A 12,372-nucleotide genomic window follows, 5' to 3' on the forward strand; every position below is an offset into this window, starting at 1 on the left:
TCCAATTCCCTTGCTTTTTACTCTGAGCTGGGTGTCTGCTATTTGTGCTACTAAAAATCTCCCCTAGGTGAAATTACACTCTCCATTCCCCTGCCAAAGCGTAGTTATTTGCTCTAGGAAATTGTATACAAATATTCCTGTTTTTCTTTAGAAATACTTTCAGAAGCCCAGGTGCAGATATTTGGCATCAAGCAGAATCCCTAGAGCAGGTTCCAGCGCATAAATCTTGTCCCTGGTTGATCAAACTGCAGTAGAATGCGCCAAAGAACCTTGCACATGCTAACGAGCTCATCCTTTTCCAGTTTCATTAAGGGCTTCTCCTTTTCCTCCGATAGTTGGGATATTTTTTAAAGTGAATTTAATGCTGGTGAAGATGCTCGGCTGATGCACAGAAACTGAAAGAACAGCATGTAGGGTTTGTGCCGAGTCTTTCCTGTACTGCCCCCAGCCAAGGTGCTTTGACCCAGATCTGGAAGGCACAGCCCTCAGGCCCTGTCACTGCTATGGCTCCTAAGTGAGTTTGTAACCAGTTAGCGGCATCGCTGCCTGAGTGACTCAGGTCATAGTTTGTATTCCAAAGGTGGCTAACTCCATTTCAACCCTGGTCAGTGACAGTAACAGTGTTTCTCCTTGCCAAAGGCCTAGTCTGGCACAGTCTTGATTCAGTGCTGTTTTTTATTGCAGTGTGAACAGGACACGCTGGCTGCATTTATGTAAACGAGTTTGCCTGGTTCTCCTCCCTCCCAGCTTTCTGTGTGATGGAGCATCCTGGAGGGCATTGCCACATATGCTGCTAATACTGAGATTTGTGTGTATGTGTGGCGCAATGTCACTCTGGCTTTGGTCATTCTAGCCGCCTAGTGAGGCATGACAGGATAGACACCCTTAATTTCCCAGAGTGCACTGGTATGGACACAGTGAGTCAGCATGGTAGGTGCAAGTCATGGCGGTGTTGGCAGAAACACTGTTGTATGGACACAAGCTACATGGCTCCATTTGTAAATGGTTAAGATGAAAGTGCCTCTAACCAGTTATGAAACCAGGCTTAATAGCTGTAAGCAGAAGACCATGGAAGTTAGTTCAGTCTCCAGAGTTATTAGAGCCCTTAATTTCTCCTTTTGATGGCATCTTCTTGCTTCAATACAGCTACGAAGCTGGGCAAAGAAATCCTCACGAAGTGAAAATAGTGGGACAATTGTATCCTCAAAGTACATCAGCAAAACACTTTTTTCTCTCTTGACTTCAGGATGAAATGAAAAACAGTGTTTGCAGACAGACAGCTCCTCTCCTTAAAGCAAAGGAATGCATGAAACTTCTGTTCCTGGACCAGTACTTCATGGTGAACACCTTAACCCCACTGAATTTCAGGGTGTGGAAGCTGGTTTATAAACCTGCTCCTCCCCCGCCCACCCGTCCCTTTCTGCAATACTCCTTTCTAGGCAGTATTTTCCCATTTTGTGAGTGCAACTGGTTGTTCCTTCCTAAGTGGAGTACCTTGCATTTGTCCTTATTCAATTTCATCCTTTTTACTTCAGACCACTTCTTCATTTAGAATTTTAATCCTATCCTCCAAAGCACTTGCAACCCCTCCCAACTTGGTACCATTTGCAAACTATAAGTGTACTCTCTGCCATTATTTAAATCATTGATGAACCATTGATAAACTCATTATTTGGGTGTGTGTGTTTAGTGCAAGTCCATATACTTCTGTATCTGGCTTTACTGTCAGCGAAAGGAGACACACACAATTCCGAAATCTGATAAAACTCTGACATGTAACTGAATGTTGCCAGTTTAGCTCCTTTGGACAAAATGTACTACTACTTTTGGGGCTGAGACTAAGACCTTTTGCGTAAAGTCTGTTCCCTTAGTACTGTAAAACAACTGGGTTTAATCATGAATACTTGGCAACATCCTCAGATTTCTAAATGCTAATGATAGCGCCTAAAACCCATTCAGTCGCTCACCGGATTCCCCTACCTGCCATGGGGCTAGATGCTATGTACTTTTAGTCTGCTTTACCTTATTTCAAATGCCTTTGGCTTCCTATTGAAGCTGGAGGTAGAGTATACACAGATCAGTTGTGGGTATTTATACATCCGTTTTATTTTTTTAAAGCTTACTGGTTCGGATATATGGCCTTGGGCACAGGTACTGGCCTAGGGTCCAGGTAATCTGTGTCTAATTCCTTGCTCCGCATAGTCTGTGTGGTCATAGGCAAGTCAGTCTCTCAGTTCCCTTTCTGTACCATGGGGGAATAACATTCCTTTCTTCCTTATATAGATCGTAAGCTCTTGGAGGTGGGAAATGCCTCTATTTATCTCTTCACTGCCTAGCGCAGTAGGGCCCCAAACTTGGCTGGGCATCTAGGTGCTATTGTAATAGCATTATTTACCATTATTTGTATTGATAAACAAAATCAGCTCTACAAAGAATCTTTCTTCCCTTCGGTACCTAATAGTGATATGTGACACACCTGTTCTATGCCCCTCAATATTTCCAGAGCCATGTGGTGCACATCTTTATGTATCCCAGAAAGCATTCAAATAGTACATAAGCAGCAGGTTAGTTACAATGAAAACTTGGCACCATGGTCAGTGTGAATTTACAGCTGAAGCTTAGATGAATGTTGAAAACACAGTTGACAAGGAGGGAAGAAATTTTCAACCAAAATTGGGGGCTCAATTTAGTGGTTCAAATAGGTGCCCTATTGCAAAAGAAAATGTAAAAGTTTGTCTGCAACTCAGTTCAATGCACTCAGCTGCAGTACAGTGGAGTGAAATGTCTGGTGCCTTATTTAGAAACTTAGAAATGTACACCATTCCTTCACACTCATTGGCAGTCGTGCAAGTGACCTATTACAGGCCAACATGCCAGTCCAATAATAGCACTATCTGAGAGCCCTATCATGTTGCTATCATATTATCTTAGTGATCTATTGTTTTTATTTTTTTCTCCACTAACCCAGTGGTTGGTTGTCATCATTTAAAATGACTTCAGCCAAAAGAATGTCACAAGTGGACATCTACCATGGGTCACTCACTATCCTATCCCTACTCTCCAGGGTATCTACCACTCCCCCAGCTTAGTGTCCTCTGCAAACTTGCTGAGGGTGCAGTCCATCCCATTCTCCACATCATTAATGAAGATGTTGAACAAAACCGGTCCCAGGACTGATCCCTGTGGCACTCTGCTTGTTACTGGTTGCCAACTAGGCATCAAGCCATTGATCACTACCCATTGAGCCCAATGACTAGCCAGCTTTCTATCCACTTTATAGTCCATTCCTCCAACCCATATTACTTTAACTTGCTGGCAAGAATACTGTGGGAGATTGTATCAAAAGTATTGCTAAAGTCAAGGTATATCACGTCCACCGCCTTCCCCACATCCACAGAGCCAGTCATCTCACCATAGAAGGTAATCAGGCTGGTCAAGCATGACTTGCCCTTCACATAGGCCAGATGGGGTGCAGCTAAATGGTTGCAAGTTGGGTAGACTTTCTTAATTAAAATAATTGTAGGATGTAGATAAACAAGTGTCTGAAGTCCTTTCTAGCCGTATAGGTAGCTATTAGCAGTCAACCATTTCCTATAGGCATCACAGGAGATGTCCTGAACTGGGAGTTGAAGGAGGACAGAGTATTGGCTTTACAGACTAGTTCAGAAAGGGTGTTCCATTCAGAAAGGGTGGCATAGAAGAAGGTGCTTGTGGAAGACACAAAAAGGGTCAATGGAGAATGGCATCACTGAGAGTGCAACTCAATAAGAGACGAGTGGATAAGAAGGGAGTAACTAAATTGTGATGGGCTTTAATGGTAAGGACAAGAAGTATGCATCTAATTCAATGGAGAAGGGTAGGGGTGACTTAAAAGCAGGGAAGGCACAGTCAAAATGACAGGCGAGGACAATGGTTTTTGCAGCAGGTTTTTTTTAATGGATGTGATGGGATTGAGGTAGATGTTAAGCAGTCTAGGAGGGAGGAGGAGGAGGAGGCTGCAGCATTCCAGACAGGATATGGTGAAGACCTGGGTGAGTGTTTTAGCAGCCTGGGCTGGATATTATGATGATGCCAAGGAAGAAGTAGCAAGTTTGGGGTTTGGCTTGAATGTAGCAGTCTAGTGAGATCAGTCAGATGACTGAGTCACAGGCTTAATTGACAGGAAGGATGGTAGTTTTGTCAATGGTTACAGAGAAAGCAGGAAATGGAGTGGGCTGGGCAGGACGATGGGGTGTGTGTGGGGGGGAGATACAAGAATGGCCAATATGTGGGAAGCTGCTCTCAGGCCCTCACAGATTTAACTTACAATATAACCCAAACATGGGCAGTGTGAATCTGATGGTAGAACTTGGCTCCATTTTGAACAGAGATACAAAATTTTCAATAATTTATATTTTAAAAACCTTTCATATGAAACTCACTTTCATCCTTATCCGTTTTAAGAAATATAATGCTTATAAGAAGCAACTTCCATACTGTCTGTAACAGAACACTTTTAAGAGCAGGTTGGACAAACAATTGTCAGGGATGGTCAGGGTATACTTGGTCCTACGTCAGTGCAGAGGGCTGGACTTTGACATCTGTCTCCTCCTACCCTACATTGCTATGACTTACTGGTTACACAACAGCCTCCACTCAAATTGGTAGACTGCATACCATATGGGTAAAATTCAGCATATTTGTAAGGGACTGATGAAATTGTTAATTAGTCACTGTGGTTTTTTATTTGAGCACATAAAATTGCATTATCATTGGTTTAACCATACAAAGTGCTTGCATCTATGTGATACATCTAAGGAATGTGTTGTCTGTAGATTAAAAAGTCCCCAGAAGTAGTGTGGAAAAAGAATGTCTGCTGATAACATTGACACAAGCAAAGCTGTGAGTACTTAACTACTTATCTTTGCTTAAGTGTCCTCTTAAAAACACACAGACATCAATTCACCATTGTGAATTTATAGAACTGGGATATGAATGAAATTTGCCCTCAGCTCTTTCCAGCTTTTGGCCATTGCAGATATTTGATCAAGTTCTGTTCTCCGCTATACCCATTCATGTAAGTAGACTTCTATGGGTGTGTAAAGTCTTACGATTAAATGTTGCCAACACACCCCCATATTTTTAGTATGGATAAGCATCCTGCAGCTATTTTTAATTTTAAACTTGGGCAGAATATGGAATTCGACCACTTGTCATCCATCATGTCCTTCTGATGTCCCTCGATGCCTGTTTTGTGGTTAGATTATGGATGTTGAATTCATCACTGATGGATGGACAGATGATTGTTTCAATAAGAAAATGCATGATCTACCTGTATGTAGATCAAAATTTTAGGGCAAAATTCTTCTGTTTGAGCCATGTGCATAAAAAAATCTCCATTGTAAGTGTCTCTTGCATATTCTGCTCTCGTACTTTAAAAATGTCCATAGATGTCAATGGGACTTACATGCGTGGAAACAGTTCAGACTATGTAGTTGACATCTGCAGTGTACATTAGGACTCTGGAAAAAGTTGGATTTATTTTCTATGAAAATTTTCTAGAGAAATGGACTTATGAAAATTTCACTTCAAAACCTTTTGGAAATATTCAATTTTTTCTAAACAGAATGAGAAACTTTGATTTCTACAAGAAAGTGAACCAAAACTTAACAACCGATGACAAATTTTAATTTTGATTAGAATCTAAAAGAAACTTTAAATGAAAAAAAATCATTTTGATTTGATCCAAAGAATTTTTTTTTTCAAACTATGAAAATTTTCCATTAAAATGTGCATCTTTCAAAAAGCCATTTTTGTTAGAGAAAAATATCTAGTGAAAATATTTCAACCATCTTTCATGTAGATCTTTTATCAGCAGATGAACACTTATAACTATTTGCCATGCCTCCGCAGAAATAGTGGTGCATGGTGTTCACAGAATTTGACTGGCTTTACAGATTTTGGTGCATCTGATGCTACACCAGCACAGAGCAGAAATCAGGCAGAGTCACTATAGCTGACTGTAAAGCATGTGACCTGTGCTTCAGAAATGTCCCCAAAATAAGATCCGTTTGGAAAGAAATGCCTTGCCATTAACTAGTCCCCTGCCTTCATTTTTAAGTATAGTTACATTGTGTCACCTAGTGTGTTAGATATGGTCTTTCCTATAGAATGAGAATTTAGCAGTGAATATTCTAAAACTATAGGAAACGACTTTGATATTCACTAGTATTAATATTCTCAGATTTTGTAGCAAATATTCTTCTACTTACCTTGTTAAGATCACCGTAACACTCCTATTGTAATAACTTGCACATCTCTACTACCTTCCATCTAAAGATCTCAGAGCCCTTTACAGTCACCAAGGAAGCAATCCTGGCAATGCTACTGTGAAGAATGATTCCTTTTTTGCAGATGGGAAACAGAGGCATAGAGAAGTCATGTAGGAAGCCTAGGGGAGAGGGAGGAAAAGAACACAAGTCACCTTACTCCTGGCCCTGTGCTTTAACCAGAAGATGTTCTATTTCTCCTTGAAAACTAAGGCTGGGTTTTCCTGGGCTTTACACTACGCTTTAGTGTATTGTTCAGGGAAATGAAACTCCACCAGGTCTGTTAGTACCAGAGGATAAACAAGTCAGATAGGTTATTCCTGGAGGCACTGTTCTCCTATCTTTCTGACAGACAGAAAGGTGAGTTTCATTCTTAAACATGTTATGGTCAAACCATGACGTGTGTAACCCATTCTCTCCCACCCCACGGGTCATTCCAGATCCAGATTTTGCTTGACCCAGAAACCACCTTCCATCTTGGGGGATTGCGTGGTGGTTTTAGTTTGTATTCCCATAGCACTTAAAAGCCCTAGTCATAGACCAGGATCCCATTGTGATAGACACTGTATAGAAAGTGCCTGCCCTGCCCTGGAGAGCTTAAAATAGTCTAGTGTCCCTGTTAAAACTAGAGTTTTCTTAGAGGTTCTGAGATCTTGAATCAAACCAGAAGAATGGTCCATTCACAGGAAAAATAGTCACTCAGGACACTATCTTTAACTCCAACACCAGGCTGGCAAAAGCTCAATAAACTCAACCAGAGAATGAGAGGTGCAGTAGGTTGGCCTGAATGCCACCGCAATTCCTGTTAATCCCACCCTTGGATACACACACCTACAGGAATCAAGTCTCTGAACTGGGGCACCTGGTCTAATTGAGGTCAGATTTAACCATCATCATAACTCCCTCCTCCTCCACTACACCAGAGTAGGAGCACCAATGGGAAATCTTCATCAGAGAAAGGTGCTGACAATGGTGCATGCTATGAAGGAGGCTGGCACCAGCTACGCGTATGTTTCATACGCTGCTTAAACTTGCACGTCAATGACTTCCTGCATGATTACTGGAATTCTGATAGATGGGATGGCAGCACTCCCAGATAGTGAAGGCGTAGACTACTGAAAAAATGTTCAGCCTTCTCAACAAAGAGCTGCAGGCCATGTACAATCATCCTCTGTATTTCCACCTTATTGCTTTCTGTTTATCTCCTGTTCCTTTACCTTTATTTTCTCCTTTTTGAGGGAGCCAGCATTCAATATTGATGAGACAATCCCTTGGCAGCTCCTTTCAAGATCTACTTTTTTCTTTCCAGGTTCTTCACCAGGGCCAAAACTTGCAACAATCACTAGGGCCTTCAAAGTCATTAATTTTTAGGTACCCAACTTTCCTTGCCTTGTAAAGGCTTGTGTTTCAGAAAGTGCTGAGTACCTACCTAGTTTAAAGCAGGACCCTCTAAGTTGTCTCACGTTGGTCCTCCAAAAACCATTATTCACTTGTTAAAATATTAGTTCACATGACAATATCCTCTAGCTTTCAAAAAAGTGGGCAATGTGTGTTTTTGGTCTGAGAGTACTCAAGTATTTTAATGGTGTCTCCACTGCAGTTACTTTGATATCTAGTATGTCAATACTTGTTTGTCTATTTAAAGAGTTAATTAGGACTTGAGATGTATTTATGTGACAGTGGATATTGAGCTTCCAGTGCCCATGTTAAAACTGAGGTTGTTTTTTATATTCTGTCCTGCTTGGCTTCCTGTTGAAGGTTGAATTTAGTAACAGGCAGTATTGAAAAACACTTACCTCTTGTTTGCTAAATGCTCTGGACATGAAGTTACATGTCAATTTTATAAATCGCCTAAAGAACAAGATGAACTTCCTGAACACAAGAACAATTTTTAGGAAGTTGGGTTTTTTTTATGAGTATGTATTGGCTTAGTAGCTTAGAAAAAGAATAGTATTACAATAAAAGATATGATACCGAAACAGCTATATTAGAAAAGGAATGTGTCATGAGGTTCACTTTGCTAGTGGCACCTCCTGCTGGCCATCCTGGAATTGCACTTCCCCTCCAGCAGTGTCTTCCCTTGTGCTGTCTCACCCTGTGGCCCTTCTCACTCCAGGCAATCTCCTCTTCAGGGCTTGGCCCTCTGGCCAGGTCACTAAAGTCTTCCCCTTCTGGGGAATTCAAAGTCCTTCCAGACCCACTGTCTCTCTGGCATTGCCATTTCCCAGTGGCTGATAGAAGAACCCAGACTTGCCCTCTACACTGGGTTCTAGCCCAGGGACCCTATAAGAAGCCAAGGTCTCAGTATAGTCCTACCACCCACTGCTGTTTCCTTGGGCTTCTTCCTACATATCTGGCTTCCCCTGGTAGCCTATAGGACTAGCCTGCTTGCTTGCATATATACCTTTCCTTATAGATTTAAGTATTGTTGTAGCTGTAATGCAAGGTACCTTACAGGCCACAACCTGTATGAAAGCTAAGGCAGTGAGCATACATGTGTTCGGGACTTTTAGCCCAGATAAGTAATGATGAGTTAAAGGATAAGACATGTGGGTTCTAACCTTCACTCTAGATAAGTCAGGACGCATCAAGACGGGGGGGGGGGGGGGGGGGGGGGGGGGGGCTGTCTCAGGTTTTGCCCCAAGTAAACTTCACAGATACCCCACAAAAGGGTCAGAAATAACAAAGGTGAGAAGCGAACCTTCTGGACCCATCTGGAAAGGATATGGATATGTCATTAATACGCATGAACCTGCCAGCCTATAGAATAAGTGTACCCTAATTTGGAGATGAAGAATCCAAGTTTGGACTTAGAAGGACCCATATTGCTCAGGGTGTTAGAAGGGGCAAACCATGTTACTTGGGGCAATCGTCAGCTACTCCTTCTTGAAACTTCTTTTAGATAGTGTGTTAAGATCTTTTGTTCTTCGTTTATACTCAGTATTATTTGTGGTGCTAGTCTTAGCCTTACAGCTCTTAGCTCTCGAGCATTGCCTAGCTCTCCACCCCTCTGCTCAAGAGTTGAGGAACTGGACATCCTTGAGGACCTGGTTGAGAGCGCAGGGTGTGAGTATATTAATCCAAAGCATACCGTTTAAACACACACACACACACACACACACACAATCGCGTGTCTTTAGAGTAAGACTGTAATCCTCTCCATTATCCATTTGATTACTCATTTTCTTTTAAATCAGTCATTTGTCTATCATTTTATGTTCTCTTAACCAAATTTTTATAATTTTATAAGCTTTTATTATCAGTGTGAGCATTCCTGGGGGTCCCTATAAAACGCTTCTGGAGCCTCATTCCGGGACAAGAACTTTATCTTCTGATCAGATCAATTGTCAAGCCTATAACCCCATTCAAATTACTAAACACCCAGAAATCAGGCAACACCCTCTTTGTTTTTGCCATCCTCCCAACTCCCTCCATTCAGGGAATGGCTGCAATCTTCTTCTCCGCCTTCCTGTAGCCCCTCTCCCCCATTTGTAGCCAGCTGCTTATCTTTATAGGCCCCCAGCTGTTCCTGCACAGGTGATCCTGCATGCAGTCAGTTCCCTGCTCCCTGGCTCCTCTTCCAAGTGCAGTCTGGGCCATTAATTAGCTAGCCTGGCTATCTTAACCCCTTCCAATCCTGTGTGGGGTGGACAATCCATCATAGGATATGTGACTGTATGTATATCATCTGTTTCTGTATATAAAATATATTAAAGATGGGCCTGAAACAACTCCCTGCATTGAACCCATCCTGAACTCTGAGAAATTCACAGATCACTTAAGATCCATGCACAGTTTTCAGAAAATGTTGGCCTAGAGGAGCTAAGCATGTATAGCCTGGCGGCTAATCCATGATGAAGGCAAAAATTACAACAGAAGTTTGAAATACTAAATAATTAGGCAGACAAAGACCATAACAAATGGCTGGAAGTTGAAGTTAGTCAATACCTTTGCTGCTAAACATTTGCACCTTATTTCTAGTTAGAATTTGTCTATCAGAACAGCTTGCCAACAGGTGATAGATTCCCTGTCACTGGAAGTCTTCAAATCAAGACCGGATATCTTTCTAAAATATCGATCTTTAGTTCAGCTGCAAGTTATTGGCTAGATGCAGGAATTACTGAGTGAAATTCTCTGCCTGGGTTATGCAGGAGAAGGTGGCTTGTCTGCATGGCATCCGGGAGCATGAGGACATTGTCATCCACAGGATGCACGTGGAAATGTCTGGGATAGAGGACCCTAGTTGTAGTCATCGATAGTCAGCAGCAGCAGAGGAAGAATTGGCTGCTGGCCACCTCAGGTTAGATAATGCTCCACCAACCAACACAGCTCCTCCTTCCATTGTAGTCATAAATAGCTATGGTGTATTGGCAACAGCAGACCCCCAATGGCTGAGGAGAAGGAGCTACCAGTCCCCAAGATTAGGAGGCTCATGACCACTGCATCCAAGAGGAAGAGGCACACCATGCTGGTAGGCAGGGATTCCCTTCTGAAGGGGATGGAGGTATTCGTTGGCCAACTTGACGTGATGTCCTGAGAGGGGTACTGCCTGCTGGAACTCACATTTGAGACATTATGGAAAGATTCTGAAAGATTAACCTGTCCTTCTGAAAACTATCCCATGCTGTTCATTCACATGGGCATTAATGACACTGCCAGGTATGTCTGGAGAACATCAGCAGCGTCTATGGGGCTCTAGGAGAAAGAGTGTAGGAGTCGGCTGCACAGGTTGTCTTACCCTTAACTAGGAGAAGGGTCAGGCAGGGACATGAGCATCTTGGAGATGAATGCATAGCTTTGGCTTCCTCAACTCGGGGATGCTGTTCCAGGAAGGAGCTCTGCTGGAAAGAGATGGGGTTCACCTGATCAAGAAAGGAAGGAGTATCTTTCGCACAACAATTTACCAACCTAGTGATGAGGGCTAGGTTCAAAGGGGGCAGATGACAAAAGGTCCCAGGTAAACATAAAACATAAAAATCCCTTAATGGAGGGTTAGATGTTGAGGAGGAGAGAGCATGGAAAATTACAATAGAGTAATAGGAAAATCAGTGGGGGAATCTATTTAACATCTTAGATGTCTATACACAAATGCAAGTAGTCTGGGGAATAAACAGGAAGAACTGGAAGTATTAGTACGTAATCTAAATTATGATTTAATTGGCATCACTGAGACTTGGTGGGATAAATCTCATGACTGGAATATTAATATAGAGGGGGGTATAGCTTGTTCAGGAAAGATAAACGAGGAAAAATAGGGAAGAGGTGTTGCTTTATGTACGTGTGTTCTGAGCTCCAGAAGAAGGTGAGAGTGAGACCACTTGAAAAGTTTCTGGGAAAAGATAAAAGGTGAAAGAGGCTAATATCATGGTAGGGGTCTGCTACAGACCACCAAATAAGGAAGAGAAGGTGGATGAGGCATTTCTAGAACAAATAACAGAAATATCCAAAACACAAGACCTGGTAGTAATGAGGGACTTAAACCCAGACATCAGGTGGAAAAGTCGTATGGCAAAATACAAAATTTCCAATAAATCCTTGGAATGCATTGGGGACAACTTTTTGTTTCAGAAAGTGAGTAAGTAAGCAGGGGGACAAATTCTGACCACCAGGGAGGAGCTTGTTGCAAATCTGAAGGTGGAAGGCAACTTGGGTGAAAATGATCATAAAATTATAGAGTTCATGATTCTAATGAAATGAAGGCGTGAGAGCAACACAATAATAACAATGGCCTTCAAAAACGCAGACCCTAACAAACTCAAAAAACCAGGTAGGTGAGTTCCCACAGGAAGGAATTCTAAGGGATTCAGGGGAGCTGGCAGTTTCTCAAGGACACAATATTAAGTGCACAAATGAAAACTATTCTGATGCAAAGGAAAGATAGAGAGGCTATTAAAAGGCCAATATGCCTCCATCAGGAGATTTTTAATCTGAAAATCAAAAAAGAATCCTACAAATATTGGAAACATGAATTGCTAAGAAGGAGTACAAAAAATAGTACAAGCATGGAGGGACAAAATCAGAGAGGCTAAGGCACAAAATAAGTTACACATAACCAAAGGACATA

The sequence above is a fragment of the Emydura macquarii genome, unplaced genomic scaffold, assembly GCF_026122565.2.
Source record: "Emydura macquarii macquarii isolate MOO-44397 ecotype Brisbane River unplaced genomic scaffold, CSIRO-AGI_Emac_v2 contig_1551, whole genome shotgun sequence".
Taxonomy (NCBI): domain Eukaryota; kingdom Metazoa; phylum Chordata; order Testudines; family Chelidae; genus Emydura; species Emydura macquarii.